This window comes from Benincasa hispida, chromosome 1 (genome assembly GCF_009727055.1).
Source record: "Benincasa hispida cultivar B227 chromosome 1, ASM972705v1, whole genome shotgun sequence".
NCBI lineage: Eukaryota > Viridiplantae > Streptophyta > Magnoliopsida > Cucurbitales > Cucurbitaceae > Benincasa > Benincasa hispida.
In genome coordinates this window covers 67,777,779-67,804,018 of record NC_052349.1, presented here as the reverse complement: position 1 = coordinate 67,804,018, position 26,240 = coordinate 67,777,779, and the positions used below count along the sequence as shown (strand labels likewise).

Genomic DNA, 26,240 nt, shown 5'->3' with positions numbered 1-26,240 from the left:
AAAAGTCAAGTAAGAGAGAAATATAATAAAAAATCAGATGTTATCTATAGAAATCAAAGATGCAAAAATCAAAGAGGTAGACAGATTTAATTGAGGGTAATTTTGGAATAAGATAAAAATTTTGAAATTAAACTTCCGTCTAACGTGATTTTAATTTCCAATATTGCCATAGCTGAAAATTTTGAAAAATTGATGACATGGTTATTAAATCCTATATTTAATTTGATACTCATTGCAATTTTCCATTACATAATTTTAAGGGCAAAGCCAAAAAATTTCGCTTCACTAAGACAAAAATTGAATTTCAAGGACATTAAAAAATTGTCATAATTGTAATTCGTGACAGTTATTTTTAGTTGTTGTATAATTGGTAAAGATATGAGTATTACTAACACTTTTAAAATATGCCATAATTAGATTTCTAATGACAAAAGAATAATTGTCTATAATAAATAATTATTGAACATGGTAAATTGACATTGTCAAATTTACTATAACTAATTATTATTGTCATCAATTTACTCAAAATTAGTTTATTGTTCTAACGTTATGGATATTGGCAAACAATAATAAACAATTACTTTGGCATTAAATGCCCTCCACACGAAGCTAAACTATTCAAAGTATGTAGAAAACAAGGGCTGTTTTTAAATATAGAAAAATAAATTAAAATATTTTCAAAATATAGCAAAATTTTAGAACTATCAATAATAGACACTGATTGATATTGATAGATTTTGATCAGTGTCTATCAGTGATATTGATAGACATTGATAGAAGTCTATAAGTGTTTATATTGATAGTTCTAAAATTTTATTATATCTTATAAATATTTTCAACAATTTTACTATTTAGAATAATTTTCTAGAAAAAGAATGTGAACATTGAGAGTGTGCCTGGTCAAATGCACTAAGAACAATTAAGGTCGAAGGCGGGGTTAACAAAGTCTTGTAAAAGTTTAATCCCAATTCACATGCTTACAAAACCAGCTCATTAAGCTTTTTACCAGCTACCCATAAACCAAATTAGACGTCATATAATATTAAGATTCAATTATATTAAACTACTATGCTAACTATGAGGGAAAAAAAAAGGTTTCAAATATTCAGTGTAAACTTTTTCAACAAGTGGAAGCTCAAGGCTCTAGGTTTACAACATATTATATTATGCCTACAAAAACATCATTTCTAAATGGAGGCAGTTTCAAAGAACATCTTGCTTTGCAATGTCTTTCAATTCTCTTGAAACAAGAGACAACCAAATTATAATAGCAATGTCATCCATGGAAGAAGATATAAGAAAGCTTTATGAGGCATCAAAGATGGGATGTGTTCAAACCTTGAAGAAACTCATTCAACAGGATCCATATCTCATTCAGAAGGCTTTGATCTATACTTCTTCCATTACAATTGAGACTCCATTATTGCATGTCTCAGTTTTTCATGGCCACCTTGAATTCACTCAGTTGCTTTTGGATCACAACCCTCAACTTGCTGCTGAAGTTGATGCCTTTCAAAGAACACCACTCCACTTAGCTTGTGCTAATGAAGATATTGAGATGGTTGGAGCTTTATTGGAGAAGAACACAAGTGCTTGCTTGGTTGAAGATCATAATGGCTTCATTCCTCTTCGTTATGCAGTGATGAGTGGCAAAATTGAGATAATGCAATTGTTGATCAAAGCAAGACCACAATCTGTATTGATGAAGCTCAACAACAATAATGGTCAAACTGTTTTACATTTATATGTACAAGGTAACCATTTGGAGGCAATGAAGCTGCTAATTGCTCAAACATTATTATTTGATAAAGACTTTCTCAACGCAGTGGATGATGAAGGAAATACTATTTTGGATTTGTCTTTGATGCTACGCCAAATTGAGGTAAGGAATTATATGGTTTTATCGTTAGTTTGAAATTAATTAAGATAGGACCTTATTCCTAAATGCATTAAGATTATTAGCGTCGGCTGAAATGCCTTAAATATAATATTTGACATTCACAGTGACCATTTAAAGAAATATGCTATATAAGCTCTCCAAATCCTAAATGCACTCTATTCTGTAATCTGAATTATTCTCTGTAATAATAAATTGCTCTCTCCCTCTGCCCGTAATGCAGCTAACACACTATTAGTAAATCGTATAAATATTTATATTAATTCTCTACCGTTTATGTTTTTTCTACTTATCCTTGCCAAATTCATAACACATACATATTTAATTTGTTGTCATCTAAAGTTTTCTTATGTGTTATATAAAGGGATTATTTGCCTTATATACCTGTAACTGGACTAATGAAAACCCAATTGAAGAAGAGTTCGAGAAATTATTTTGTTTCTTTTGTGTTTGTTCTCTTCAAAACTCTTCTCATTCCTACATTTTTTTTCCCCTTTTTTGTAGATGGTAGGATATTTACTCACAATTCCAGAAGTAAAAACAAGAACAAGCATGATAAAATTTGCATCATCAAATGGCAGAAAAGGAAGTCTAGAATCCCAAAAGATTACAAAAACCAGAAACCTGAAAAGACAAAGACGAGAATCCGTATCGGTGTCTACAAAAAAAATAACAAAGAGATTGAAGGTATGGAAGAAGAACATGAAGTACAGAGGGGACTGGGTTGAAGAATTGCAAGGCACAATTATGCTGGTGGCTACGGTGATCGCAACCGTAACGTATCAAGCCGGAGTGAACCCTCCCGGCGGCGTTTGGCAACAAGACACACCATTCAATTATTGGAGCTTCAACAATAGTACACATCATGGCAAGGACTATATAGCATTAGCTACAACAATGACATAATTATTTTACCAGCTGGAACTGCAATAATGAGTTAGCAACAAGAGGAACGATATTGTTTATATTTATGGATCAACACAATATCGTTTATGGCATCAATGACCGTGATTTTGAATAAAAATAGGATTTGTGGTTGGCTGTTGAGAATGCAAATGTGCATAGCAGTGATGTCCTTAGCAATTGGGTATTTGCTGGGAGTTAAGATGGTTAACCTCAAGCCATTCAGTTATATTGTTATTCATTCGTACGAGGCATTTACTTTATTAGTTGCGATCTGGCTTGGGTTGGTCGGACTCATTATCTTACGCCACCCAACTCCATTTCTCATTTGGATGCTCAAAAAAACTATACATATTCCGTGGCTTCAACATATAAACTCAACCAGATTCTTCCAATCCACAACTTAGTTAAAGATATGGAGTTTAAGTATATCAATTATTAGTTTCTTTCTAGTGTATGTGTGTGTTTCATTTCATTTTCTTTTGTACACTGGTTTGATATTTATTTCAAGAAAGATAAATAAAAATATAATGTCCACTTTTTTACATTTTTGTTTAATAAATAAGCCCTCCTTGCATATATAGCAAAATGAGGCTAAAATATTGCAAAATTTAAAACTAATTTTCAATATAGCCAAATTTACCATCAGCTTTATAGAAAATGTCCATGACGTTCGAAGAGCTAAAATTCTCAATTTTACTGATAGACCAATAATATAGATTTCTATAACTGTCTCTGTTAAATCAGTGATAGATTTTTATTATCGTCTCACCCACCCTACTGAACCGAAGACGAGTTGTGGCGACAATAAACCCCGAGCGTGCAATGAAATCTATTGTCAAAAACTTTTCTTATCTTTAAACTTTACTTTATTTATACTTTTATGTACTTGGCATTCATGTATGCATCTTTAACATATACCTTAAGATCTATTAAATATACATACAAAAGTTGTTATGCGACACGTAGTGAGACTGGTGACAGATATTAGATGGCTAACTCTATATGAAATTTAAAAGCAACCTGGTGAAAAAAATAAAAAGGAAAATATGAACTAAAAGCCTAATAAATGGTATGTTTAATAATAAAATAACATTATTAAAACTTCCCTAAGACTAAATAAAATTTCAAAGCTCATAACCATACTATAAATCAAAATCAGCTGAACAATAAATCTTATTCAAATAAAATCCGTAGAGATAACTCTTGATAGCTAAAATATAAATATGTAAAATCATCATCAAATTTATACCCCAACTTATTGTCGTATTGGCATAAAGTGATATTGTTACACATGATAGACTAATTCTTCTATGTGTGCACATAGGTCTACATTTACACCATCGAAACACATTTAAGTGGTGTATTGGGAAACATTACCATAACATTGACACATTAGATACACATTCTCAAGGTGTATCAGGTAAATTACCACATCGTTTACACCATGAAAATATATTCATGAGTTGTATCGGATAATCACATGGGTATAACATCCACTGCATTTAAAATTACTTTATCATAAATCTCATAGCCTAAACATACTAAAACATGTTTTCTCGTCATTTTGAAACCATTTAAAATAAAGCATTCTTTGACGTTTCTTAAACATATAACTTCAACTACAAACATCAAATTACTGAAAAATTCGTAACTATATTTCTGGAAGTCATGTTTCAATCTTTTCTAAAATCATAGATAACCATAAATTTCATGGAGTTTCATAATATTTAACTAATAATAAAACATTTGTAAAAAAAAAAAAAAAAAAAAAACCGCTCACAGAACTACTGTCAAACACTACTCGAATTGTATGTTGTTCCAACTAAAGTCCAGCCAGAAACTCCAATTAACTTGAAATTATTTCAAAACCAATAAAAATAATATCCACTTATTCGAACTTGCAGATAATATTGTCGCAATGTCATCGCGATAAGGAGTGATTGACGTCCTCTTCTATGAGTATCTTTATATAAAGAGTTTTTGAGTCGCCACCAATCATATTAAAAACGTGATTGGTCATCTAATTTTAAAAAATTTTGGTCTAGTAAATTCAAATTTGAGATCATGAGTCATTTGTGTATAGGTAAGAAAGGGAAAGTCTTAGCAACTTACAACACCCATAAAAATAGTTACTAAATGGGTATAAGTTGTTGGGTTGGGTGGCTATTTATTACCCATGTTCATTAAGCCCATAAAGAAAAATTGTAAGTTATTAAAACCAACTTTTTTACCCACTCAAAACTAACCTAAAAATTAGTGATATTTTCATTTTCTTCTATCTTCCCTCATCTTCGTAATTTGGATTCTCTCCCCTTTTTTTATCGTCAAACCTTTGGAATGTCACTTTACAAAAATTTGATATGATGATTTGATTCATTGTTTTTGTTGGATTTCTTTCAAGGACCGATCTTATCTTATGTTATGTTCTATCTGAGGCTCTCACTGTGTTATATTATAACTATCGAAAAGAACATATATTTTGTGAATTTTTTTTGGAAACGGCCACATGTTCGGTCGTTTCATATTATTTTTGTGATCTTATGAAAAATGTTACGGTACTACATCACATTCTCACCATCATAATCAAATGAAAGGTAATTATCCTATGTACAATTTCAATTCCAAATATACTTATTATATAAAAATAAACGGTATGATATGTGAAATAATAATGTTAAGTTAGCAAGATTCAATATATATACATACAATATACCAATTAGTAATTGAGATAATTACCTTCAATATATATACATACAATATACAATATATCAATTATCACAGTTTTTGAAAAGAATATATGAAAAATAATTTATTATGTTCTACAAATTGAGAAATAAAATTAAGATTGTCTAGTTTATGTCATAAATGCTTTGAGAAAATACATGCATATTTGAAAATTAATCAATAATAGTAAAGCATAAAACTAAAAAATAAAAAAATGAAATAAAAAACAAACAGAAAAAAATATAATTAATCTCATTCACAAAAAAAACTGCATTAGATTTTTCAACTCAACTCAACCCTACACAACAAACAAATAATTACCAACTTAACTCAACTCTGCAAACAAAATAGACAATTTAACTCCTCAGATAATTTAACTCTCCAAATAATGATTACCAACTTAACTCAACTCAACTCTCTACTTTTATCACGCACCAAACACATCCTAAATCTTATTTTTTACTATTCAATTAAAAAAATAAGATCCACAAATTGTGATTTTACTTTGTTTTTAAATGTCTCATATTTAATAGCTAATAACTCACATGTTAGAAATAAATCATGAACTAATAATTATGAGTGACAACATAGTCATGTAAATTGGAAATTTAATTTGGATTCCCAAAATACTTTCCTACACCTCAAGAATATTATAATATCAAATTTTGATATTTCTAATCTTTGTCGTTAATGTTTGGTGAGATCATGTATGCAAGGAACTTAATAAAGTTAAAAAATAGAACACTACTCAATTTCATTTTTAATTAAAAATTATTGTTATTGATTGATGAAATTCAAAATGTTAAGTATATAAAAATGATTTAAAATTTAGAATTTTAAACTAGGAAAAAAATTTAATGTATTTATGGAATTTTAACAGTAAAATCCATAAACGAATAATATTTTTTAAAATTTTATTTTTCTATTTTTTTTTTTATTTGGAGGAGAATTTTCATGTACTTATGATTTAGAATATCTCATAAAGATAAAACTACTAATTCTCAAATTAAATTTTGGTTAGCATTCCATATATTTATGGAATTTTAGCAAAAAAAACTCATAAAGATAACACTACACCTTAAAATCAAATATTAACTTACTTCAATTTTAATTTTAGCAAAGAAAGTAGTGAATCATTTAATTTTAACTTTTTAAAATTCTCAAGTTACTAGATTAGAGTAGATTTAAGATTTATATAAATATACACAAATAAAAAAAAAAAAGATTTAACAGTCTATTCACAAGAACTAATTAATGACATGTGTACTCGATATCCCAACCAAAGATAATATAAAATTCATACTAATAATATTAATAAATAAACAAAGCATTGTAAATATAAAGGGTTGCATTCACTTCAGATAATACAAAATTAATTTCTCATGCCCAATATCAATTCATTCGAACTTTGATTAAAAATAATAATAAAAGATCAAAATACAAGCCTGAGATATAGAACGAAACAAATTGCACCTTGTCAACGTCTAATTGGGAGAAAATTGTATCAAATTGGAGACAAACAAGATCTTTTTGTGAAGATTCTTTCTCTTTTAAAATTGAAGAAAAAAAATGGGAGGAAAAAATAACTTTTTAAATAGATCTCCATGGCACTAAAAAAAACCTTCTCACCCTCTTTCCCCCAAAATAATGTAAAATTAAAGAGGGAAGATAGGGAGGAATATATTTAATTATATCTTCTCCAATACATTATAAGTAAAATTGGAGAGAAAAAGAGTGAAAAGGAGGCCTTAATCCATTTCTCTGACAACATTTGGTATCCCCTTTAATTCCATAGAGAGCTTCATTGTATAGGGAAAAGAGTTAGATTTTGTGGGAGTGTGGGAGAGGAATAAGATATAGTTATGGGGTGAAAAAAGAGTGGCAAATGAAGAAGAAACTAGAGAAACAAGTGGGAGGGGAAGAAGGTGAAGGAGAACGTGAGAGGGAGAAAAATGGGAAGGTTGAGAGAAAATAGAGAAGAGGGGAAATAGTATGTGAGATAGGAGAGAGAATTAGAAAAATTAAGAGATCTTTGGTAAAGTCAATATTTGTTAATTAAAAATTTGATTTCTTTTAAAAACCAACTTCAAATAAAATTCAAACCCTTTTTTTCTTTTCATATTATGAAGTTTTAATAATAATAGATAATGATAAAAGTGGAAGAATAAATTAAAGAAAAAATATGAAAATAAAAAATACGCCCGACAAAATACAGTATTTACAGCTTGCCCCCTTTGTACATCCTGAAAGTATTTAAGAGTGGACAAAGGAGAAGATAAAGTATTTTGGCTGAAATATTTTTTATTTTTGAGGAAACAAAATTATCATTTGAGCAAGCATCTTTAAGGTTGGGTTGGAAACGCCTTGGACATGATAGATGGAATATTCAACCTCGATTCTAGAACTGAATTTGATTTAAGCACAATTTGAGAAGAAATCAATCTTAGCTCTAGGGCTATGTTCGATAAACAATAGACCTAATAGACACAGGTTTTGACCTTAGCTCTAGGACTGAGTTCAATTTAACCAAATTTGAGAAGACATCAACCTTATCTCTAGGGCTTGGTTTGATAAACAATGGACCTACTAGATACAAGATTTGACCTCACCTCTAAGAATGGGTTCGATTTAACCAAAATTTGAAAAGACATCAACCTTAGCTCTAGGGCTAGATTCAATAGATAATTGACCTAGTAGATACAGGCTTCGACCTCAACTCCAGGTCTGGGTTCGATTTAACCAAAATTTGAGAAGATATCGACCTTAGCTCTAGGACTAGGTTCGATAGATATTGGACATGATAGACATGCTTCAACCTCTACTCTATGATTGGGATCGATTTAACCAAAATTGAGAAGACATCGACCTTAACTCTCGGGCTAGGTTCGATAAACAATGGACAAGATAGATACAAGCTTCAACATCAGCTCTAGAACTGAGTTCGTTTTAACCAAAATTTGAAAAAACATCGACCTTAGCTCTAGGGCTAGGTTCGATAAACAATGGACCTGATAGATGGCTTTTGACCTCAATTCTAGGATTGAGCTTGATTTAGTTTGAGAGAACTTGGACCTTAGCTCTAGGACTAGGTTCGAAATAAATGGACATGGTTGGACTTGACCTGTAACGACCCGACTCCTTAGGACTTAAGCTAGGCCGTTACTATAGACATGCATGTATGAAATTCAAATTGACATTTTTTCATAACTTAGTAAAAACCAAATAAATGACGAAAAATAATTAAAAAAAATAAATAACTGAAATTCAAATAGCAGAGTACCCAAAAAGCCATAAAACAAAAATATATAATTTTCTTAAAAGTCTAAAGTGCAAATACCAAATCCTCGAGTTCAAAAATCAAAACTAGAAATCAAAACATAAAAATCCTGAAAACATGAGCAAAAGTATATGACTGGTTCTAGTGGCTCGATCATGGATTCCACTTGTCATTCACCGGCACATCCTTACCCTTACCTGAAAAATAAAAATGAAAATGATGAGTATAAAATACTTGGTAAGTAACCCCACTACTAGGATCAGACTAAGCATTTATGTCCAATAAATGCTACATGAACTGAAACTCTATACTAGTGGACTTGAAGATTTCTCTTACTATATTCACTTTTTTACCTTTCTTCTAGACGTGCATCACTTTTACACACGCCAGGTCCGATGTATATATCTTTCATATACATTGGACCCTCTGGGAATGCATCACTTTCATACACCATGGATCTTTTCTATGAATGTAAGGATGTACACCGCTTTCGTACACTAGTTATGTATAAACCTCTTTCGTATACACATAACCTACTAAGTGTGCACCTCTTTCATACACCTCAGGCCTCTTTGGTTATGTCAGGTTGTGCACCTCTTTCGTACACATGGTTATGTATACACCTCTTTCGTATACACATAACCTACTAAGTGTGCACCTCTTTCGTATACCTCAGGCCTCTTTGGTTATGTTAGAAGGAAATCGTGTATGAGGATTTCCATGAGCAGCGGAAAGATCATTCCAAATTACAATCATATATGAACTTTACAATTACAGTCATAAACAAAAACATACGGTTATGCATTCATTATAGAAATTACAGCATGAAACTAAAAATGATTAAGGAGAAATCTACACACATTTGTAGACTCACCTCCAAGCCCCTCGGTCACGAACGCTCGAACACAGCAACCTTGAAAGCTCATCCAACACGACCGCTACACATCACAAACACCGCGCATTCGAATTGAGCGATCGCCTCAATCACGAACACCCCTAACAGCGCGAACGGCCTCCACAAAACCTCGACGATGTCGAGTTGAATAAGACACCACCAAAAAGACTATCTTAGTATTCTCGGTGTGAGAATCCAGAGGATGGGCTCTATGTGGACTTGGTTTGAGGTAGAAGATGGAGGATATAACAATCGTGTAAATGATTGAGCAAGTGAGAGAAGGTTGAACCTATCGTATAGGTCGATGCCCAATCGTAGCGATCGTCTAGCAAAATCTAAGTGATCGTTTAGCAAAAGCTAAGCGATCATTGAGCAAAAGCTAAGTGATCGTTTAGCTCATCGCTTAGTTGTGTGTCTGTCGTCTACAAACTCTACACGATCATTTAGCTCCCTCCAAGTTGTCGCTTAGTAAATCCTATTTACTTGACAACTTCCGTGAGATTCCGAGAGAAAAAAAAATCTCAAAAAATAATTTTCAACATTGTAAAAACTTACTAAAATTAGGAAAAAAAAATTCCTTTTATCTCACAGTTACAATGAAACCACCAATAACCTCTCACTCAATTGGTTATTAGAGAAAAAGATTTAATTATCCAATAATTAATATTATTATAGATATAAATGATAACCAACTTATCATACTATATTTATAACCTATAGTTTTAATATTTCATCTCATGAAACATATAAACCATAGCTCTTTTTCTATTCCATGGCACTTAATGTAAATCTCATTTATATTACTCCTCCATTAGATGCATCTCATACATCATACCGATCAAATCATATATAATCGAATTACCTCTTGTCAATTTGAATATTTCAAATCAACACCAAGAGCTGATCCTCAATTGAATCCATTGAGCTACCAAAGGGACCTCATAGACCTGTAGCTCAAAGTTCCAATGGTACGTGAATAACTAACTAAACTCTTTAGTCACGGGATCCACCATCCATTAACTGCCAGGCATTCTATTAAAGACTGATAGTTGAACTCTCCTTACTACAAATATATTATGTGTCCATCTTAACCAATTAGCAGTGCGACAACCCTTCACAGATCGCTCGTAATACAGCTCAGCCAATAACCGTTATGCCCTGTAGTTACATCTAACTCCTTAAGTACCACTGATTCCTCTAATGAACATAAGTCATAGTCCTACTATGACTGAGTCCTCTCTTCCAAAGAGAATTTGTGACCACTATGTTCAAGCCCTGGAATCAGCCCTTAAGGGAGCAATCTCTCTACTTATCCCTGCTTCAAGAAAAAAGTGAATTCTATCTTGTGGATTGAGTTCCCAGCTCCCAGATCAGACAAGTCCCCAAAAATATAGGTATGTTGAGTTGGCAATCTGGCCACTCTCGCCCATACTAATCAAAGGATTGCCCTCAAAGGCAGGAGTTCCCAAAACACTCAGGATTAAGGTCGTGTCACCTATGGTCGTTTAGGTGAGATGTAAGTCTCTAGTATCAACGGCGTTATATACAGAGTCTAGTCATCTCGTGGTCCGGTCTTATGCAAACTCTTTGTATAGGACACCCCTGCTCGCACGTCTAAACATGAATGGTTAGAATCTACCATCTGTAGTAGTTTACAATACTTGAAAACCTCTACAAAGCGAACCGTATCCATAGTGTCACCAAGATCAGGTATCCCACCTTAATCCTTATACTACAGACCTATTTAGGTTATCACTTAAGGCATGATCCATTTGTATATCACATATACATGCTTAAGTTCACATAAGATAACCAAGGAGCTTTGTTTATTGGATATGAGTAAATGTCAGAATGAAATAATATTTATTTTATTCATCAAACAATGTGTATCATTATAAACAACGAGACTCCGAGAGAATTAGGACACCAATCCCAACAATGTTGGGTTGTGCAACTCTTTCGTACACATGGTTATGTATACACATAACCTATTGCGTATCCACCTCTTTCGTATACCCTAGCCCCCTAGGTATGTATCACTTCCATACATCCCAGCTGCATCTCTTTCATGCACTAGGGGCATTGAACAAGCAACTCTTTCATCTAATCAAATAGAATGGAAAGGAAAAGAGATCATATCCAAATTCATATTACATGTAACATTTACCTATTCATGAGTCCTATAAAATCATGTAAATTATATCATGCAGATCAGTCTAAACAAGCATGTGTAAAGCATGTGTAATTTCGTAAAAATGAATCGAACCTAGTACATCTATTTCATGCACTAGACTCCTTAAAACATTCACATAATGGATCATTCATAATTTCCTGGTAAATCACACGGCATACATTCATAGATCTAAAAATAAATCTCATGAAAACATGTACATCAACAAATATCTAATTTTTGTCTAGTGCTATGGAATTTCAATGGTAGTGTCACTTATCTCAAAATTTAGGCCCAAGCTCAATCGTTCTGTTAATATACCTCATAAAAATTATAAATCATGTTCAATACATGCTTCAAACATATTATCAAATGCTCATATTGTTGGGTTTTATGTCTTAAAACTGGCAGTTTGTAAAATGATAAATACTTTCTATAATCAATATACTTATTATTGATTCCATAAATTGTATGAAAGTTTAAATCCAATAAACTAAGACCCATGACTATTGCATGAGGCCTTATATCTGTCTCTTATACACATCTAGATGTGTATAAGAGACAGGTCCTATGCAATGAGTTTGCATAAGATCAGGACCAAGAAATAAGTCACTCTTACTTTATAACGTTGTTTACTGTATGAGACTGACTATTTCACCTAGATACCCTAGGTAACTCGATCTTAATCCTAAACTAACTATGAACTTCTATTTATTCTGGATTACCCTTAGATTTGCATAGGTGAGGGTTGGCTCAACAGAGCCGGCTCAATAAGACTCCCATTTCAGGGGTAAGACCTAATAGATAACTGGGGACATAGGGTGTAAGACGGAGTTCACGCCTACCCGTTTTAGGGATAGAAGAAAGGTTGTTCTCTCAAGTACTGAATCTAGGTCTTGAACAAGGGGTCTCATCCCCTCACTGGGCTGAGAGAGTTTGGTTTAGTGATTGGATCACAAACCAGTTGTTCATTAGAGGATTAGTAGGAACTTGAGGAATAAGACGTAATCTCAGAGATAAAACAGATATTTGACCCAGTCGTTATTACGAACAACTGATGAAGGGTCAACTTGTTGATTATGGTTAAATCATGTGGACATAATATATCTACAGTGAGGGGAGTGCAACTATGGGCTTTAGTAGAGTGACCAATTAGTTAACGAATAGGGATTAATCTAGTCTAATGAGTTTAACCAATTAATCTCAGATCATTGGAGCCTATGATTTGTAGGTTTGCGAGGTCCTCCTACTAGCTTATAACTAGACTAGCTCTAGAATAGCGTGATAAGTTAATTTGAAACATTCAAATTAAAATTAAGGGAATTAGTAATTATATGAGATATAATTACATGTTTAATTCGAGAATTAAACGGAATAGAAGATTTATATTTAAATATAATTTAAATATATAAAGATGGATGTGTATAAAAATTAATTTAATATTTGATATTAAATTAATTAAATTTTATTTAAAAAATTAATTTATGAAATTAATTTTATTTTTCAATTTTTAAAATCAAAATGGATTTTGGAAATATCAAATTTTGATTTTGAGATAAAATTGGAAAATGCATTACACAAAATGGAAAAACCATGTTTTCCATTATCTATCTCCTACTTGCTCACCCAAAAGCCATCACTATTGTCTTGTGTTACTCCAAGCATGAGTTACAACTCATGCAACTCTCTTCCTTGTATGATGGTTAGCAATATATTGAAGAGTTTGGAGTGAATTTCAAGCATGCAATCAAGAGAGAATTTTAGAGAAAATTCGTGCTGAAGATAAAGTTCTTCACCAGATTGCTACCGTGAGCAATTTTCCTCCATCCTTTGATTCAAGTTTGTTTTGAGTCCCACAACTCAATCTAGAGCACCAAGAGAATAGTGGGAAAAATCATGAGGTGGTCTGCAACAAGATTTGAAGAAGATTGCAACTGGAGATCGAGCTTTGAAGAAGTTCTACAAAGGTGTGTCATGAAACTCACTTGTTTTTTGCAAGAGCATGCTTTATATTTTGCCAAAATTAATGAATTAGAGTATTTAAATGATCCTTGTTGCTTCCACTGTTGCTAATACAATCCTACAACTATATCAGAGCATCATATAAGCATTCAATTCGTTTTAATTTTGGTTTGGTGGGTGTTTTATATGAGAAATATGAAACTGATGCACTGATATGATTTTCTGAGTTTTGGCATTTTAATTCTCTTTAATTTCTCATTGAAATTTGTAATTGGCTCTTGTTTGATGAGCTTTTATGTGTTAGCAAGAGTCTGTAATTTATTTGGAGTTATTAGAGTTGAAATTAATATGTAATTGAAGAAACAAGTGAAGTAGGTCGAGCTGCTATTCCAGTTTTCAGCTTCTGCATAAAATCGTTGTTGAGGTTCAGTTGCTAAGCGATCGTCTAATTCTAGACGTTACACGATGTGAAGAAAAGCTAGACAATCGTATAACAATGGGCGTTGGTCGTTGTGATGTTAAACACTAAATGATCGTGTACCTGTGGGAGCTAAACGATGCGTTCAATTTTCTATACGATAGCACTATGCGATTGTTTAGCTTTTGCGTGGGAACTAAACGATACATTGGATTTGCTATACGATGGCACTACACGATCGTGTAGCTGCGGCACGGGCGTGCTATGCTAATGTGATGAAGGTTTATGTGATTAGCATGAGCGATCACTCTATGAATTGCGCAGCGCTCTGAGGTCGATCGTGTAGCTGCCGGTTGCTAACGATGCGTTGAAGTTTCTTAGCGATAGAATTGAAGAGACTGATTGTGTTTAGCTACGATGTTGAATGATGCGATGATGTTTCTATTATGATAAAGCTAAGCGAATGCTTAGCGCGGCGGACCACTAAACGATGCTGAAAGTGCTAGGTGATGGTGTAAGCAATTGTGTAGTTTTATACGATTAGGAGCTAAGCGATCCTTAGTTGCTGACCGACACTAAAGCGATTGTGCACCTTTTTCTTAACACAAGGCGATGGTCTTAGATGATTGCCTTCAGAGTGTTACACAATCAGCCTTTAGTGCTCGAGACTTTGAGGTTAGATGGAGAGCAATCAGTTCGATCGATTTTCTCAAGTCAATCCGGTTCAGCCTCGAAAGTGTTTCTTGCGCTTGGTCACGTTCAGATCTCATCTCAGTCCGCGTTCAAGATGCTTAGGCGTTTGGAAAGCAGTTCAAAGACGGTTGAAGCCATGTTTGTAGATAGTTAGGCTCCTGTTTTGCTTGTTATGCCAAAAACTAAACATATCAAGTCTGTGTTAATTATTTATTGCATTTGCATGTACGTCTATAATTTAAATAAATCTTGTATTGTGTGCATACAGTATGCCATTTAGATTTTAAAATTCCCACCATAGGAAGCATGTTACATGCATTGAAAGTATGTTATAATCTGTTATAATATATAGTATGTATGTTAGTGTTTCTAGTATTTAATATAAGTGTTATATTAAATATTGAATGTCTTTATGTATGTTATGGATGTTTAGCATGTCTAAAGTTTTATAAGTTGTTATAAAATTGGGTTAGACGTTTAAAATCCATAAATAACAATTGCATGCTCATGTAGGTTGACCACCTGTTTTAATAGCTAAAACTTATAAAACCCAGATTACAAACTCAACGGGTATATAATCTTGTCTAAGGCTAGGGGTACTTAAGTTGATGGTTTACGAAACACCTCCTACCTGGGGATTATGGCCGAATTATTGAGTGTTGGTAACCGGTTTTATGAGCATACGTGAATGATGTGAGGTAATAAAATGGTTTATCACCTAGACATCGTAGGTTAAAATCCAATTATAAGAGTTATATTTAGATAAACCACATAGACTTAGGGTTGTTTTATTAGCCGAAAAGAACCTAAGTATAAATCTACCCGATAGAACACTTCAGTGGCAGTTTAATAACTTCTATATGATAGAGTTATTAGAAAACTTTAGTGAGAAATTAATAACATATACGATACGTTATTTTTAGCTTCACGTCTCTAAGAGTTCACAATCTAGATTTAAGCAGTACTTCATGTCACCCTGGAAGCCCTATGAAAAATATTTTTTAGCTTAAATCTAGTTTTCGGTGAATAAGAGGAATTTGTTCAAACATAAATCAATTATTCGATATATAGATTTCAACTGCCACATCTCCACATAATTTACACCATGAGATTCATATGACTCTTCCTGTCACCCTGGAAGTGGCCTCCCTACGGAAAGTGTTTTGTGTGAATCAATATCAAGGTAAACGGAGGAAGTAGCTCATAGTAAGTGGGTGAAAGATATGTGTCAATATATCCTACGGTCTCCTCCATTAGTTTGAACCGTGAGATTCCTATGTTGCGTCTACTGATTAGCTTTAAGTGGCCCTTTGCTAATTGTTTAGTGACGGTTATCCCTACGGAGGGTTGTAACATAGGATTTGGAATAACCCAGACTTCAGTAAAATGAATAGGGTCTTATAGTTCTATTTTGGATATTGTCTTCTATTTTGGAGGCAAATCCATACCGTCCTATAGGATCTGAAAATGGCGGGTCACACTTACAAAAATTACTAAATTGTTAGTAAAGATCTTGACCGAAAACGATAACTAACGACTATAGCAGTAATAGTTATTTCGGAGACAATAGGAATAAGAGTTATTCCAAAGATAGTGTTTGGTCAAAATTGCTTGCTTTAGTGAAGGAGTATTTGACTACCCCTCGGTAGCACATATTCTGACTCACTAAAGTATCATTGCAAATAAATAATGGTTATGGGTACATTATTACTTTTTGCTAAAACTTGATTTTGGATTTAGTTACAATTTGCTAATTAGAATTTGTTTGAATTTTATCAGCATGTCGAATTCATCTAGAATACTCATTTCCGAATTAAATAACAGTAAAATAAAATCAACAAACAAATTACTAGTGGTTGATTACACCAAAAGAGTTTTAACAGAGGATTGTCCCCTATCTCCCAACTCATCTAAAATTATGAAATATGTAGATGAGAGTGTAGAATTCGAACAACAAGATAAATATGATTTACTTGTTATCGAAGCATGTTTAGTGGAAAATGATAAAATCTAGATAATTGATTCAAGTGTCGCTAATCATGTTTGTACTATCTCACAGGAAACAAGTTCTTAGAGACAGTTGACAGAAGGTTAAACAATCTTTAAGGTAGGGACCGGGGAGGTTGTTTCAACTAAAACAGTGGGAGATATGAAGTTATTTATAGGAGAAAAGTACATTTATTTGAAAAAAGTATATTATATTCCTTCTATGAAAAGGAATCTAATATCTGTCTCTTGTTTGCTGGAACAAAATTATAAAGTTTATTTCGAAAATGTTGAGGTGTTCATCAATATAGGAAGTAAACAGATTTGCTTTGCAAAATTAGAAAATAACTTGTATATGTTAAAACCAACTGAGGTCAAAGCTACATTGAACATAGAGATGTTTAAAACTATCGGGACTCATAAGAAAAGGAAGATTTCTCCAAATGCCTATCTTTGGCACTTGAGACTGGGTCACATAAACCTCAACAGGATTGAGAGATTGATTAAGAGCGGTCATTTAAATAAGTTGAAAGATAGTTCATTACCACCATATGAGTCCTATCTCGAGGGTAAAATGACAAAAAGATCTTTTTCAGGAAAAGGTCTTAGAGCCAAAGAACCCCTAGGGCCGATTCACTCAAAGCTTTGTGGGCCTCTAAATGTTAAAGCAAGAGGAGTGTATGAATATTTCATCAGTTTTATAGATGATTATTCCAGGCATCGCCATGTTTACCTAATGCACCAAAAGTCTGAAACTTTTGAAAAGTTCAAAGAGTATAGGGTTGAGGTTAAAAACCAATTAGGTAAAAAGATTAAAACACTTCGATCAGATCGAGGTGGTGAGTATATGGACTTAGAATTTCAGAACTATTTCATAGAACATGGAATTCAGTCTCAACTCACAGCCCCTAGCACACCTCAGCAAAACAGTGTGGCAGAAAGGAGAAACAAAACCTTGTTGGACATCATTCGTTCCATGATAAGTTACGCTCAGTTACCAAATTCTTTTTGGGGACATGCAGTTCGAATTACAGTGTATATTTTGAATATAGTTCCTTCGAAAAGTGTTTCTAAAACACCTTACGAGCTCTAGATAAGACGTAAAGGAAATTTATATCACTTTAGAATTTGGGGTTGTCCAGCACATGTGTTGGTGCAAAATCCTAAAAAATTGGAATACTGTTCAAAAGTATGCCTATTTGTAGAGCTACCCAAATGAAACAAGAGGTGGTTTCTTTTATGATCCTCAGGAAGATAAGATATTTGTATCGATAAATGCAACTTTCCTAGAGGAAGATTATGTAAAGAATCATCAACCTCGCAATAAGCTAGTAATAAAAGAAATGTCCAGATAAATGGCAAATGTATCTATAAGAGTTGTTGATAGAGCAGGTCTATCAACAAGAGTTGTTGATGAAACTAAGACTTCACATCCTTCTCAAGAGTTGAGAATGCCTCATCATAGTAGAAGAGTTATGCAATAGCCTAACCATTACATGGGTTTAACTAAAGCTCAAATCATCATACCAGATGATGGTTTAACCAAGCAATGAATGATGTGGATAAAGACCAATGGATTAAAGTCATGGACCTTAAAATGGAATCTATGTATTTCAATTATGTCTGGGATCTTGTAGATCAACCTGAAGGGGTAAAACCCATCGGTTGCAAATGGATCTACAAGAGAAAACGAGACCAAGTTGGTAAAGTACAGACCTACAAAGCTAGACTTGTGGAAAAAGGGTTTACCCAAAGAGAGGGGATAGATTTTGAAGAAACCTTCTCTCCAGTTTCCATGATAAAGTCTATTAGAATACTCTTGTTCATAGTCACATTTTATGATTATGAAATATGGCAAAATGGATGTCAAGACAACTTTTCTAAATGACTATCTTGAAGAGAGTATCTATATGTCTCAACTAGGAGGGTTTATACAGCAGGGTCAAGAGCAAAAAGTTTGCAAACATAATCGATCCATTTATGAATTGAAACAAGCTTCTAGATCCTAGAATATGAGATTTGACACTGCGATCAAATCTTATGGCTTTGAACAAAATGTTGACGAACCCTGTGTATACAAGAAAATCGTTAACAAAACTGTCGCTTTTCTGATGTTGTATGTTGATGATATTCTACTCATTAGGAATGAGATAGAATGTCTAGTTGACGTTAAGAGATGGTTGGTTTCGTAATTCCAAACGAAATATTTGGAAGAAGCACAGTATGTTCTTGGAATCCAAATAATTCGGAATCGCAGAACAGAACATTAGCATTATCTCAAGCATCTTATATAGACAAGATGTTGTCTAGGTATAAAATGCAAAATTCCAAGAAAGGTTTTTTACCTATCAGACATGGAATTCACCTGTCTAAGGAAAAAAGTCCTAAGACACATCAAGAGGTTGAGGATATGAATTGAATTCCATATGCATCAGCAGTAGGGAGTTTAATGTATGAATGTTGTGTACTCGTCCCGATATATGCTATGTTGTAGGAATAGTCAGCAGATTTCAGTTCAATCTTGGACATGATCATTGGACTGCTATTAAAAAAATTCTCAAGTATCTTCGGAGAATGAGAGATTATATGCTCGTGTATGGCGCTAAGGATCTAATCCTTACTAGATACACTGATTCTGACTTTCAGATCGATATTGATTCAAGGAAATCAACTTTGGGGTCAGTATTCACTCTAAATAGAGGAGCAGTTGTGTGGAAAAGCATCAAGCAAAGTTGTATTGTTGACTCCACGATGGAAGCTAAGTATGTAGCTGCAAGTGAAGTCGCAAAAGAAGTAGTATGGCTCAGAAAGTTCCTGACAGATTTGGAAGTAATTTCCAATATGCACCTGCCTGTCACTCTCTATTGTGACAATAGTAGAGCAGTTGCAAATTCAAAGGAACCACGAAGCCATAAAAGAGGAAAGCATATCGAGTAAAAGTACCATCTCATCAGGGAGATTGTACATAGAGAAGACATAATCGTCACCCAGATTTCTTCCCAAGAACACTTAGTTGATCCATTTACAAAGACCCATCTCGGCTAAAGTGTTCGAGGGTCACCTAGTAGGACTAGGACTACGAGTTTTGTATCACTAGGGCAAGTGGGAGAATTTATGTGTATTGTAATGCCCTATTTTATTGTATTTGTACATTTTATTCTCTCCATGTAAACTCAACATTGTATATATTTGTATATATTGATCCACTGGAGTTTTAGTCCAAGTGGAAGTATTGTTAGGTTTTATGTCCTAAAACTCGCAGTTTGTAAAATGATAAACATTTTCTATAATCAATATACTTATTATTGATTTCATAAATTGTGTGAAAGTCTAAATCCAATAAACTAAGACCCATGACTATTGCATGAGTACTTGAACTTTATGTGGAGACATAAGAGTAGATCAGGTTCGAGTAAATAATCAAAATGATCTATGATACATGAATAAGGTTGGGTACCTTATTCTGGTAACACCATTAGATGCGTCCTACTCTGTAGTTGTTATAAAGAGTTGTAAAGTGTTACATACGATGTGATCCTAATTCATACATGTTATGCATGAGGAGTGGGGGCGTCTTATGCAATAAGTTTGTATAAGATCGGACCAAGAAATAAGTCACTCTTACTTTATAATGTTATTTACTGTATAAGACTGACTATTTCACCTAGATGACTTAGGTAACTCCATCTTAATCTTGAGCTAACTATGAACTCCTGTTTATTCAGGATTACGCTTAGATTTGCATAGGTGAGGGTTGGCTCAACAGCGCTGGCTCAATGAGACTCCCATTTCAAAGGTAAGACCTAATAGATAACTGGGGACATAGGGTACAAGACGGAGTTCACACCTACCCGTTTTAAGGATAGGAGAAAGGTTGTTCTCTCAAGTACTAAATCCAAGTCTTGAATAAGGGGCCCAACTCTCTCTGTAAGACCCTAATTTTAAATCCAGGGTAGTGGGTTACTAAAAGAAGGAAGAAATTCTAAGTTAAAGAAATATTATTAAAAGAAATATGTATTGGATCAAGACAAAATGGTAAGTGTTGTTTGTGTGTTAGTGCTAAGTTTCTAGAGGTTGTGTGGAAATGGAGAGGATCAAAAGGTGGTCAAGTGAAACAAATGTTTTGACTATGGACAGCGCATGTGAGGGCCTAAGTTGCACTGAACACAAGAGATGTGTGGATGGCTGGCCTTAAGGATGCGAGGGTGGCTGGTTCCAAGTTGGACGCAAGGGGTGCGTGGGCAATGGCCGTAGGCTTGCACGCGTGAATTTTTGACGCAAGGGCTTGCGGTAATGGAAGTATGCGTCGACGGTCGAAGGCATGCGTCTATGATGCACGACAAAGCTATAGCATATGACAAGGCTGTGCGTCGATGGCATGGGCCTATTGCTTGATGAGGACGGCCAATAACATGCGATGGTTAGAGCCACACTATGTGATAGTAGTAGATGTGTGGACGTATGGCAAAAAAAAGCCGTGTGATGGAGGCCAAGGATGTGATGATCAAAGGTTGCATTGACAAAAACCTCAAGAGGAGGCACCATTTAAGTGATGCCTCCATGGGCATATTAAGTATTATGGATAAACATTCTTAGGCACTAAGTAAATGAAGTGGCAGAAGAATATTTCATGCAAAAGTGACTCTTATCAATTTAAGCAGGAGGTGGAAGATGGAGATTTCATGCAAAGTAAATAATTTTGCTGGAAAATTAAGGTTATTACAACTCAAAGCATTGCTGGAAGGGATTTTTTGTTGGCAGATAAAAGATGAGACACCTGTAGGTTGAGGGTCACAAGGGGGAGAGCTCAGGGCAGCTATAAATAGAAGGGTCGAACGTGAACAGTCTACTCGTGCCATTTCCAAAATCTTTGTTTTAAGAGTCTATTTAGAGTATTTAGCTTAGGTACTCAGGCTGCCAAAATAATTAGAGTTCGAAGGAGTCATAGTTGCGTCGATAAACTTGGAGACACGCACGGACACATAAGCTCGCCCAGCCCAACGCATCCATCGTAACACTGTGGTCAACCGTGCACCACAGCACCAGTCCAACGCGTCGACCGTGACTCTGCGTCCATCCGTGCAGCACAGCATGTGCTAGCCTAATGCTACAACCAACCGTGCAACGCAGCACGCGCGCCTCCTACACAAGGCCGGACACCTCAGCTGCCTGCCAGCATCCTTGCATGCACGAGCCACGATTAAAATAACCTCTTAAGGGCTTATTGTGAGGTTTTGACAAAATTTTTAAGTAGGGTAAGTTGGTACTTTTAATATAAAGAGGTATTTTGACTATTTTGACATTATTTAGTGATATAACAGTATTAATTGGGAATTTTCATTGAAATGGAGGAATCTTAGGGAAATACTCTCAAAGTAAGTTCCATTAAGAAATCCTGCAAACGGTGAGTGGTTATTAAGATTTATGCATTGCTATATGTATAAATGCATAGGTATGAACAAGATGCATAATTGTAATGTTATTATGTTTGCCATGATATTGTATGTATAATTATTATGGAAACTAAGATTATGCCCGGAATATATAGCTAGCATGCTTGAAAGGGTACTTGGCGGGAAAATATAGTCGGCTTCAGTTAACGGGAAATGTAGTCGGTGACGACCGGCGGGAAATATAGTCAAGCCACCTAAGCATAGCTAGCGAGAAATAGTTGTCGATGTGCACATTGGCAGGAAAATGAGGTATAGAAAAGTTCCATGAAAGTTATTATCATTATTATATTCATATTATGAACATGCCAAGAATAGCATGTGGTTGGTGGAAAATGCTTGATCAAGATTATGCACAGGTTATAATGAAATTGTTGATTATGTGATGATTACCCAAAAATATGTTTTTTGTAATTAAAGATATTGTTATTTTAAAAAGACACCACTCATTGGGCTTATTAGCTCACACTTTTCCAAATGTTTTCCTTGATCCCCCCCTCCTCCCCCTCAGGTTGCGAAGCGGAGAGTTCAGGGAAGAGTCATTCAACCACCAAACACCAGGACTTGGTAATCTTTTAAGGCATGGCTCAGATTGTGTAATAGGAAAAGTGTAGGAAAATTTGACGACATGTATAAAATTTATGTAGTTATTGTAGACAATACATATCAAGGTTTCTAATCTTAAATAGAAAAAAAAAAGTAAATGTTAGAAATTATTTTAGAATTATATTGGTATGTCTTCATGCTCTCTTCTAAGTCTTGAGTCAAGACTAGGGAGGGGGTGTGACATTTTGGTATCAGAGCCAAGGTTTACGTAAAACCTGGGAAGTTGAGTCTAGTATAAGTATAAATTGAAACCAGAGAAAGGAAAAAAGAAAAAGGGGTAATTTAAAATCAAAGTGGCGTCAAGGAAAAAGGCTTTCCTAGGATATGGAAGCCGGGTAGTACTAGAAACTGGTCTAGGTTGGAACCTAAAAAGGATAAATATAATGATGTACAGTAGAAAAATCTGAAATGAATAACAAAGGATTAGGTAGGGTTAAGAAAATAAGTAAAGGATAATAGGTGGACATAGGAAACCTCGAGGAAAAGAAAAAAAAAAGAATAAAAAGATTAGTAGATTATAACCTGAATAATGTCTTCTGTAGGAAATGGATCCGAGAAAAAAGACCTAGTGGTGGTACGACTCTTGGATGCAAGAAGAAAACTGCGGCGCTAACTCAGGGGAAATCCTTAAGATGTCTGAACTTAGTGTGAATAATAATATCGAACAACCCACTTTGATGACTAGTACAAAGTTAGTGGAATCCCGAAATAATAAGGGATGTCCAAGATGTGGCAAGAATCATAGCGGTCCATGCTTGATGGGGACCAAAATTTGTTACAGATGTGGTAGGTACGGCCATATTCGTAAGAATTGTTATGTTTCTCAGAAGAAAACCAAAGAGATCCAGGAGCAATTCCAGCGGGAGATGGCTGGAGGCTTAAGCTCTGGAAGCAACAATGTATTACCAGAACTAATAGTAGATCAAGAATGGGCACGAGCAGCTAAAAAGGATATTCCTCGGCAAATAGTAAAAGAATTTGAGGAACAACCTGCACTTGAATCCAACAATGTAGAATCTTACAAGTTTTGTATTTTCTGCAAAGAAATTGGTCATGTGCAGGAAAGATGCCTATGGAGAGACGAGCGAATGCGAATTAACTTTGAAAAACTATATCTACATGACAAGAAGTAGATAGAAAACTGTGAAGACTAAAGTTAGCTAGTGATGTAAATAGGTTAAGAACTGTGTATATAAATAAAAGTAGTATGTTTTGTTGATAATGTATGTTTAATTTATATGTAATTAGTTGTAGATAAAATGCTGAGAAGTGGGAAACGTAGAACTGGGCAACCCACTGGAAATGAAAGTGAAAGTGCCTCAAGTCATCTGAGAGAAAAGACAAAGGAAGAAGAACAAATGGATAAATTCACCCAAAGACTCCAAGAGAGTTTGGGGAATATACAACCTAATCCCAAGAAAAAATATGGGATAGAACGATTGAAATCGTTAGGAGCCAACAACTTCGAAGGAACAAAAGACCCTACAGATGCAAAAGTCTAGATGAATCAGTTAGAAAAATGTTTTGGGGTAATGAGACGCCCTGAAAACAGAAAGGTGAGTCTTGGAACATTCTTACTACAAAAACAGGTTGAAGATTGATGGAAATTACTGAAGAATAGAAGAGGGGACGAAGAAGAAATGTGTTGGGAAGAATTTCGAGAGATTCTATCCTCGATCGTTCCGAGATATGAAACAAGATGAGTTTCTACAGCTCATGTAGGGAAACATGACTATAATAGAGTATGAATTAAAGTATATTGAGCTATCCAAGTATGCTTTAAACATATTGTGGATGAAAAGGAGCACTGTCGGAGATTTGAATCAGGATTAAGACAAGAGATTCGAACTCTTGTCACAGCAACCGCAAAGTGGGGAGAATTTTCAAAACTAGTAGAAGCCGCAATGAGAGTAGAAAAAAGTTTAACAGCAGAAGAACTAAGACCAGAAGGGGGCTCGTCCATGAGTAGGTGGCAGAAGGAAGAACCAAGAAATTTTACTCCCAAAATAGAAAATAGAAGTGTGTGAAGAGAAGAAGAATCACAAATATTAAAGCAGACCCCGAACGAGAAAGCCAGATAAAGGAGTCAATGGCAAGTGTAAATCAAAAATCGAGATGCCCGATTTGTAATAAATATCATTGGGGAAAATGTTGGGAACAAATCCAAGGACGATCGCGTACATGTTTTAAGTGTGGTAACCCGGAACACTTTAAACGAGAATATCCCCAGTTGACAGATGCTAGAAATAAACAGCCGCTAAACAACCTGGGAATGAAACCAACGACTGTCGAGGGAGGACGGACTGTTGGAGGAAGAAAAGAGGAAGCAAGAAAAATGACGTTGGGACAATTATATGGGATAGCTCAAGCAAGAGAGGAAGATGTACCAGATGTGGGAAAAGGGAAAGAGAAAATCCTAGAGGACTAGGATAGAAGTTGTTATGTAATAAAACTTTATTAAGCAAAGCAATTAATAAAAAATTTGTTGTAAATTAAGATTCGTTTAATTTCAAGGACGAAATTATATTTAGGGGGTGGTAAATGTAAGACCCTAATTTTAAATCCAGGGTAGTGGGTTACTAGGAGAAGGAAGAAATTCTAAGTTAAAGAAATATTACTAAAAGAAATATGTATTGGATCAAGACAAAATGGTAAGTGTTGTTTATGTGTTAGTGCTAAGTTTCTAGAGGTTGTGTGGAAATGGAGAGGATCAAAAGGTGACCAAGTGAAACAAATGTTTTGACTATGGACAGCACATGTGAGGGCCTAAGTTGTGCTGAACGCAAGAGATGCGTGGATGGCTGGCCCTAAGGATGCGAGGGTGGCTGGCTCCAAGTTGGACGCAAGGGGTACGTGGGCAACGGCCGTAGGCTTGCACGCGTGAATTGTTGACGCAAGGGCGTGCACTGACTCAAAGGCATGCAGGTATGCGAGGGTGCACGGGGTAAGTTAGGATGCAGGGCAAGGCAGGCGTTGGAAGGTGGCATGTGTCGATGCTCAGCGCCCATGCATCGACGCCACCACCCATTCCAAGCGCCTATGCATCGATACGGCCGAGCGAGCGTCGATGTGGCCAAACGCTTAAGCGTCAATACGGACCAAGGCGTGTGGTGAAGGGGCTTACGGCAATGGAAGTATGCATCGACGGTCAAAGGCATGCGTCTATGATGCACGGCAAAGTTATGGCATATGACAAGGCTATGCGTCGATGGCATGGGCCTATTGCTTGATAGAGGACGACCAATAACATGCATGG

General features: G+C 34.7%; 1 pseudogene; it reads left to right on the top strand.

The window, feature by feature from the left end:
• The first annotated feature begins 1,225 nt into the window (after window positions 1-1,225).
• Window positions 1,226-24,117, top strand: LOC120078728 (annotated as a pseudogene).
• Window positions 24,118-26,240: the final 2,123 nt, after the last annotated feature.